A 9,857-nucleotide genomic window follows, 5' to 3' on the forward strand; every position below is an offset into this window, starting at 1 on the left:
GAAATAAAAGCCAACAATGTTGCAGATTAAGCCAGTCTTTACTTAGGTTGAAATTATGGATTTTACTTTGCAATCCCAATAGGTTGCTAGCCACAAAAACATTCACTTGCAAATTGAAGTGTTCTGTATGTCTATTAAGAGATTCTAAACTTATCTTTATTAAATCTGTTTTTCCTTTAGTTTCTTCTCTTGAAGTTGTTGACTCATGCTGTGGTACAATTCATGAATGGTGACAACATTCTATTTCCTCAACCAGTAAAGAACCACTTTTACAGCTGCACATAGCAAGTGACTCCCAGCAAGCTACGACAGCCCAAACCCCCTGCAATTCTCACGAAAGCTGACTGAATTGCAAGAGGAAAGGGAACCCAAATCTACCTTGTTTTACTGTCCAGAGAACACTGATAAAGAGCTTTTGCCCGAAACATCGATTCTCCATTCAGCTTTTCAAACCTGCTTTTCCATTCAATATAAATTATAGTGGACCCTCTATCCCAATGTCATATTCCCACATTCCCCCAAGCCACTAAATGACTTTAAATCTAAAAATGTATTTTTCTTGAATACAGTGAATATTGAATATATTCCAGCAATACTCCTATTCATTGTGAAGCTTCATTAGAACCAATTTATTTGCAACCCTAATTATTACAGCATTTTTGTTTAACTGATGTGAAAGTGCTGGTGTTGGACCAGGGTGGGCAAAATTAAAAATCACACAACACCAGGTTACAGTCCAACAAGTTTATTTGGAAGTACAAGCTTTTGGAGCATTGCTCCTTTGTCAGGAAGTTAGTGGGGCAGGAGTATAGAGAACAAAATTTATCATAAAACATCAAAGTGTCGTACAACTGATGCAATGCATTGAACAAACCTAGATTGCTGTTAAGTCTTTAATCATTTAGGATGGAGGTTCAGGTTTCGATTGATTAATATACAAATCCCAAAACTTCTTTCAAGTCATATTCCTGAAGTAATTTCAGGTTTCATCGAGAAAGGTGATATCTCAGCTCAGACAATACATTAAAGGTATGAGGTTAGTGTCTGCCTGTATCCCAACCTTGTACCGACTGGTTCTATTTCCAAAGTAGGAATTTATGAAATGTCACATGGACTGACTGTGACATTTTATCAATTCCTACTTTGGAAACAAAACTCGTCTGACCCATGGTTAGGATACAGACTGACTCCAACCTCATACCTTTAATGCATTGTCTGAGCTGAGAATGTCACTTTTTTAAATAAAACCTTGTTATCTCGGGAATGTGACTTGAAAGTAGCTTTGGGATTTGCATATTAATGATTCCAAACCTACAGCCCCAATCTAAGTGATGAAGGAGCAATGCTCCAAAAGCTTGTACTTTCAAATAAATTTGTTGGACTACAACTGGTGTTGTGTTTTTTTAAATTTCTGTACTTATGACATTGTGGTCAAGATTCACTCAATTTTCAGCCATGCCATTATAAAATCAGGAAGGAAGTACTCTCAATCATACCCTAGTTATAGACAAGAAAGTTGTTAATCTACTTTTAACAAGCAGATCATAATTAAGATGATAATGCAGTTCACGAATATTCAAACTTAGTTACGAATTGTACATTAAAAGAAACAATACTTTTCCACAATTCAATAGACTAACCCTCTCTATACACAAAGTGTATTTGCTTAATTTTGGGTTGAGTGCTGTACTTTCTTTGAACTTTTTTGGTGATGCAGCTAAATGCTGAGCATATCCTGCTGAATATATCACAAGGAAACCTACACCAGAGCAAAGTGACAGCATAAACGCTAATTGCAAACTCCAATACTAATTATTCAGCACTTCATCGACTGCGATTTCCCCAATTGAGCTCTAGTGAACTGGTGTGAATGTTCATTGTAACTAAGCACATAATAAAATAAAACAGTAATAATAATTGTTATGGTATGCAACAATTGCTTTCAATAACATAGCATACATCTAGCTCTGATGAACCTATTTATAGTAAGGCTGAAGTGTATATTAAAGTGAACAATAGGTTGTATGTACTTCTAGGTCAAATATTTTTAAAAAATAAATGTAGCATTACTAGCTGGAGTTAACCAAGTGTGTTTTGTAACATATTGGTACATGCTGGTAGTTCAAAATTAATCAGTTCAGTTCATCTTTTCTTTTGCCAACAGCATTGGATCGTATGAAAGGTCAGAATAATTTCAAACGACTTGGAGAAGGGAGGCCAATTTGACAATCAACTCAATTTTTCCATGGCTTCCAAACTTCATTGTGTTTTCTTTGTTTAGGTTAAGTGCCAATTGAAATCTTTCCTAGCCTCTTCCCTGAACCATTTATAAGATTTCAGAATCTCCAGCATATTCTAAGTGTTGCCCCATCAATATACTATACAAATAGAATAATATCTTCTTGTCATATTTGTTTCTGTAGGAATCCAATGGAGATGATTAATCCTGCCATAATGATATCATGAAATCTCCAAGAAGAATGTTTCTTCAGGTGCAACAACGTGTATGTTACCAAAGCAACTGCAAAACACTCGACATATGTTTTGAACAATTTGAATAAATCTGACTTTGAATGCAACATATTTGTTGTGCAATATGCCTGTTGTATTTAAAAACAGTGAGTCAACATCCAACTTTATGTGACAAAATCAAATTGTACTCTCAGAGACCTTCTTCTAGAAGAAATAATTTGCAGCCCCAAAGAAATGGAAATATCATGAAAATAGTATTCTGTCAGCTCGAGTGAGAAAATGTTTTTAGCTTCCAGTGGATCTCTTTTTATTGATTTTAATTGTTCAAAAGGAAAATCTGATTGAAATATTTCGAATTATTCAGACGAAGTTTATGTGGATGCTTCTTTTTAAAGAGAAAGTTAATCATGCCTAAAGCAAAAAGGCATGAAGCCGTGTCTGACCCACCTCAAACACGAGGAAAGGTAACAATTTGTTTTACTTTTCAACCAAGATTTGACAAGTTGAAAAGTCAAAACATGCCTCATTTTAGATCTCAGTGTATCTATGGTGTATTTGGAATTGAAATTTTAGTACATGGATCTCCATTGAATGAACAGAATTATAAGTCAACTTTTAAAAACAGATTCTAACCAGTGGGCTGAATTTTCAATCGATGGTCCCTGCCGAAATGGAGAGGACTGTAATGGATCAGAAGCCTGTTGACAACTGGAATAGGCTTTGCCATGGCTCTTCAGTCAAGTCAAAGTATTAGTATCTCTGGGTTCTCCAAGCAATTGGAGAGGACAGATGGGATGACAGTGTTTTGTCAAAGGAAGGATTTCTTGTCAAGGAGATTTTTGTTTCAGTTTCAGAATCCCTTGTCCAAGGGATTCTGAAACTGGAACAACTACAGGAATGTAGAGGAGAATGGAGACTACTACTTCCCAAATGTCTGACTCTTACCTGAAGGTTCTGATGCAGGATCTGAGGCATTGTGGTGAGCTAATGTTTTTTGAAGACTGGAGGAAGCAGGCAACCTCTGTAACCAAGCAGGCACAAATTGAAGTGACCAAGGAAATCGGCAGTAAAAATGTGGTCCCTCCAACCTGGAGGCGATACACCTAAATAATCAAGGACTTCAGGCATGCCAGAAATGGGAGAGGTATAACATTTTCACATTTGATATCATTTCCCAGAATTGCTCTGCATACCCCTCCGACTGACAACTTGCAACTCTGTTCATTCTTCTCTCTTCAAGTTCTTTCTCAAATCCCTATCTCTTCAGACTAGACTGAATCTCAGCAGTTTATTGTGCTCTCTCTTTCCTTCCCAAAAGTTGCCCTTTCCTCCTCTCCACAAAATCCATTTCGAAAACTCACAATGCAGCCTTCTCTCCTTGCAGAATAGCACTGAGCAAACCATCAGATCACCATAGACTGAGGTGAGGATAGGGCTTTCAGTGAATTTCCAGGCATTCTTAATTCCCAACAAAGAGCTGGTGCTGGTCCATGAAGTTGCAGATGTCAATGACAACTCACCATGAAATAATCTGTCTCACACAGCACTGGACATCACACATTCAGACAGCGGATTCTCTCCTGTAAAAAAAGCAGCTGGGCTTTGTATCCTTCAAAGTTGGATCTCTGCATCCATCCCTTTCACCGTGTGGAGCAGCACGGGGCTGAGGAGATGGAGCTGATGTCACTCCTCCTGTTCCTCAGTTCAGGGAAGTGCAAGGCACGTGATCTTACTTCCAAGAAGTTGTCAAGCAGTGAATGCATACTCTCAGTAGTACTGTGTGCACCAGCTTCTCCCCTGGTCTTGGCTGCAACTCTTCCATTTCACCAAAGGAACAGACTCTGACGGTGCAGTTGTCATATTTACCTTGGTGAGTTACTGACAGTCCAGGAAATGGGTTCGCTGGCATCAAGCCCAGTACATTTAAAAAGTGGAAGTTCATGACCTCCATGAATATTTTCAATACTTATGCAACAGCTCCAACGGGTTGGTGCTCTGCTCACTTGCATCACCGTCAAAAGAAATCTAGAAGATGGTGGAGGATGTTTAGGTCCTTATCCAATATAATCTTGAGAGGATTTAACTGTTTGCAAGCACCTTAAACAGCCTTGTTTGCTCTCTTTAAAACTCCCCTTATTTACTTCAGAAAGTATGACAGAGTGAAAGAAAGAAGTTTGTCTTTCAAAGACAAATTAAAAGATACAGATATTGTAAACATTTCAATTATGTTACTGTCAAGCACTATCCATTGGAATTTTAACCCAGCAAGATTACTGACACCTCTGTACTTTATTAAAAAAAACTCAACTTCTTGTATGATGTAAATCACTGCTAATGTCAATTAATAAACAACCATTGACTTCTACTCACTATATCAGGTCACAGGAGATTTATTCACTTTCCAGTGAAAAGCAACACCTAGAAAAATATTGTTATATTAATTGATGTTACTTCTTTCATCTTGAATTAAAGTAATAAATGAACCAATTTTGGTTCATAATTAAAACATAATCAGTTGATAAATTGGCATATACATTATGTAGAGGACAAGACTGTATTCAGGAGTGATTGCGATTGATATGTTGTGACAATGTAATATTTATGCTCATTTGTCTGATAGCTATGCCTGGATAAAGGATAACTATGCGATAATGAAACAGTTAGATGAAGATGTGAGGGGACCAAACTATAATTCTGATGATTAGTCACTAAGATGTATTTCATCTTGGTTGTGACTGTCATGACCATTACTGTTACAGCGAAATCTATTACGTAAACTGTGTTATGAATATTGTTTTAACTATTTCACATTAACATGCAATTGTTCTTTTTTTCCCCAAAAAGAAGAGTAAACAATATTTTTTAAGAACGTAGAATTACTTGGCTTATTAAACATGGCAGGTTTTTAACCCAGAACAATGAAGTACATTCAAAACAGACATAAGCAGCCTAATTTCCTCATGACAGGTTTGCTATTTGTATTTTTTCCTTGAAGAAATGCAATTCATAGCTCTCCATTAAATTATGAATAAATTCGGAATCCAAAGAATGACTAAAACAAGATAGAAAAGAAACAAGTGCAAACTAGCAAGGAATATAAATTATTAACAAAAAAAAGTTTCTTTATATATATTAAAAGGAAGAGAGAGGTCAAAGTGAACATAGGTTCCTTAGAAAATAAATATGGGAAGACTGCTTTGGGGAACAAGAAAATGGCAGGGGAGTTAAAGAGGTATTTTGCATCAGTCTTTACTTATACTTCAAATGCCCCATTAATACTAAAGAATACAGGGGGAGGAACTAAATACTATCACTAGAGAAGTAATATTAGGCAAACTACTGGGGCTAAAAGCAGATAAGTCCTCTGCCCCTGATGGCTTGCATTCTAGGATCCTAAAAGAAGTAGCTACAGAGATAGTGGATGCATTAGCTATAATTTTCTAAAACTCCTTGGATTCTGGAGAAGCACCAGGTGGTTAAACTGCAGCTGTGATACCTTTATTCAAAAAGGGAGTCAGAAAGTGGGTAATTATCGGCTGATTAGCCTAACATCTATTGATGGATAAGAATTTGAATCAATTATTAAGGAGATAATAGCAGTGCATTTGGAAAATCATAATCTAGAGTCAGCAGTGCTTCATGGAAGGGAAATCATGTATGACTGATTTATTAGTGTATTAGAAGGAAGTCTCAACCAGAGTGGATAGAGGGGAACTCATGGATGTGCTGTATTTGACTACCAGAAGGTGTTCAACAAGCTCGCTCACAAAAGGTTAGTCAAAAGATAAGAACCCATGGTGTTGCTCTAGTATATTGGCATGGAGAGAGAATTGGCAAATGGGCAGGATACAGTGAATGGGGGTAAGGGGTTATTTCTCAGGTAGGTGATCTGTGACCAGTGAGATTCCACAGGATCAGTGCTGGGACTGCAACTATTTACAATATATATTACTGACTTGGAGAAAGGAGGCAAATGCACTGTAGTCAAATTTGTAGATGACAGAAATATGTGGAAAGGCAGGTTACAAAAAGGGATACAAGCAATTTACAGATATATATTGGTAGGTTAAGTAAGTGGGCAAAATGAAATATAATGTGGGAAAATGTGAAACTATTCATTTAGGGTGAGAAAACAAAAGAACAGTATTATCCAGATGGAGAAAACCTACAGAAAGCTACAACACAAGCAGACTTGTGGGTACTTGCACATGAAATACAGAGAGCTAGCACATAAGGTCAGCAGGTAATCAGGAAGGCAAATGGAATGTTGGCCTTTATTTCAGAGGAGGTTGGAGTATAAAGGTAGGGAAGTCTTACTGCAACTGTTTGAGGTGCTGGTGAAACTACATCTAGAATACGGTTTCGGTCCCCTAATTTAAGGAAAGGTATAATTTCATTGGAGGCAGTTCAGAGAAGATTCATTGGGATGATTGTGGCAGAGAGAGATTGTCTTATGAGCAAAGATTGAACAGATTAGGACTTACTCATTGGAGTTTAGAAGAATGAGGGGTGATCTCAATAAAACACATCAGATTCTTAAGAAGCTTGACAGGCTTAATGCTGAGAGAATGTTTCACCTCATGGGACAATCTAGGACCAGAGGATGTAGTGTCAGAACAAACAGGCACCGATGTAAGACTGAGACTGGGAAGAATTTCTTCTCTCAGGGGGTTGAGTGCCTTCAGAACTCCTTGCCATAAAGTCTTTGCATATATTTAAGCCCGAGATAGACAGATTGTTGAGAATAGCAGAATCAAAGATTATGGGGAAAGGGCAGGAAATAAGGAATATCAGGTCAGCCATGTTCCTACTGAATGGCAGGGTAGGATCAAGGGGCTGAACAGCCTACTCCTGTTCTGATTTCTTATTGTCAAATAATATTATGTCAGTATTTCAATTATCCCATAATATTACTGCTAAGTGTGTGCAAGTTAGATTAATGCAGCCTGTCACGGTATGAAACATGGAAGCTGAGCCAACTTAATCATGGGGCGAGGCCTGGCTTCAGTCTCCTTGTGGTGGCATAACTTTCATCATTAGGTCAGAGGCCAGGATGAGTTCACACAGGATTCCTAGTTGTCAGCATGAGGGAGATATTAATTCGGCGAACAAATGAACCAGCTGACACCCATTAACCCTAAGAAACTTGCAATTTAGTGGTATTGAGGGACTAAGTAGGGGCCACATAGCTTTCTGTGCCCTCAGGCGGCCAATCAATGTGTTGCCAGGTCAAACCTCATGAATAGACAATCTGTACTTGATCAAGGGATCAGTACCAGAATGAGGCCATCATTGAAATCCAATCCTCTGACTCTATTGTCCCCACTCTCCAGTGATCCAGGATCACCAAGGAGGATTCAGGGTAATCCAAGATGGAGGACAGGAAAAGTTTCTGGCTGTAAGAGCTGCTGCTTTTTTTTTTGAGGTACTTTAGGTGTTGGAGGTGATTTCCTCGAATTCCAGCAGCAGCAATTACTGTTTTATATGCTGTTGCATTGTTTTGGAACTTTGGAAAAAAAAAAGTCAAAACAACAGCAGTTTAAAAGGGAGAAGGGCAGACAAAGGAAGCACATGGTGAGGACAGTGCAGGGAGAGAGAGAGCGCGCGCGAGAGCGAGAGAGAGAGAGAGAGAGCGCACGAGAGAGAGAGAGCGCGCGAGAGAGAGAGAGCGCGTGCGAGAGAGGACACCTGCACAGTTACTGCCTTTGCTGTTTGAATTCGTGTATCGCTGGGCATAGGAGTGCATCTGGGAAAATTAACAAACAGTGAAATTCACAACTCATCTTGGAGGAATTGTTGGGTGAAGTTCACAGTACAGAATCAGATAAGTTAATTGTTGTTTTAAGTTTGTCCAACAGAAAGGCTGCAGTAGTGAGTATAGTGGATTCTTTCTTGATTATATGTTTTTGGAGATAAGTCTCTTGATTAAACTTAAAATATAAGCCATAGCTATTAATTTAACCTGGGGCAGTGTTTGTACAGGAATAAGACGGTGTTATTTTCCAGGTCTGTAGATTGTGAAGGAGCAAAAATGGCCTTTACAGTGATATGTACTTCTTGTCAGATATGGGAGTTTAAAGAGAGTTTAAGGGTTACTGCGGATTATATCTGCCATAAGTGCTATTGGATGCGAATCTTATCAGATCGAGTGGATCGGTTGGACAGATAGAAGCAATGAGGAATTTGTAACAACAACAGTATGTGATGGATGGCAGTTATAGGAAGGGGGGGGGTGGAAGTCTCAGATACAGTCACACAGATGGGTTAACTCGAGGAAGGGTGAGAGAGGTCGGCACCTAGGGCAGGAATCTTTTGTGGATATACCCATTTCAAACAGGTGTGCTGTTTTGGAAAATGTAGGGGTGATGGATTCTCAGGGGAACGTAGCACGAACAGCCAAGTTTCGGGTGTTGAGACTGGCTCTAATGCAACGAGGGGTATGTCAGCTTCCAAGAGATCAATTGTGTTAGGGGATTCTGTAGTCAGAGGTAGAGACAGACATTTCTGTGGCCAACAGAGAAAAAGCAGAATGGTGTGATGTTTCCCTGATGCCAGGATCAAGGATCTCTTGGAGAGGGTTCAGAATGTTCTCACGGGGAGAGGGGCCAGCGGGAGGTCATTGTCCACATTGGAACCAATGACATTGGATGGGAAAAGGTTGAGACTCTGAAGGGAGATTACAGAGAGTTAGACAGAAATTTTAAAAAGAGGTCCTCAAGGGTAGTAATATCTGGATTATTCCCAGTGCTACGAGCTAGTGAGGGCAGGAATAGGAGGATAGTGCAGATGAATGCATGGCTGAGGAGCTGGTGTACGGGAGAAGGATTCACATTTTTGGATCAGTGGAATCTCTTTTGGGGTAGAAGTGACCTGTACAAGAAGGACAGATTGCACCTAAATTGGAAGGGGACTAATATACTGGCAGGGAATTTGCTAGAACTGCTTGGGACGATTTAAACTAGTAAGGTGGCGGGATGGAACCCAGGGAGATAGTGAGGAAAGAGATCGATCTGAGATGGGTATAGCTGAGAAAAGAAGTGAGTCAAACAGTCAGGGCAGGCAGCGACAAGGGAGGACTAATAAATTGAACGGCATTTATTTCAATGCAAGGGGCCTAACAGGGAAGGCAGATGAACTCAGGGCATGGTTAGGAACATGGGAATGGGATATCATAGCGATTACAGAAACATGGCTCAGGGATGAGCAGGACTGGCAGCTTAATGTTCCAGGATACAAATGCTACAGGAAGGATAGAAAGGGAGGCAAAAGAGGAGGGGAAGTGGCATTTTTGAGAAGGGATAGCATTACAGCTGTGCTGAGGGAGGATATTCCTGGAAATACATCCAGGGAAGTTATTTGGGTGGAACTGAGAAATAAGAAAGGGA

General features: G+C 39.3%; 1 protein-coding gene across 8 annotated transcripts in view; it reads right to left on the minus strand.

Moving 5' to 3' along the window:
• LOC122551298 (diacylglycerol kinase beta) overlaps positions 1 to 9,857 on the minus strand; it is a 544,642-nt gene that overhangs the window by 388,652 nt on the left and 146,133 nt on the right. The gene's annotated exons all lie outside the window — the stretch shown is intronic.

This window comes from Chiloscyllium plagiosum, chromosome 7 (assembly GCF_004010195.1).
Source record: "Chiloscyllium plagiosum isolate BGI_BamShark_2017 chromosome 7, ASM401019v2, whole genome shotgun sequence".
In the NCBI taxonomy this organism is placed as follows: domain Eukaryota; kingdom Metazoa; phylum Chordata; class Chondrichthyes; order Orectolobiformes; family Hemiscylliidae; genus Chiloscyllium; species Chiloscyllium plagiosum.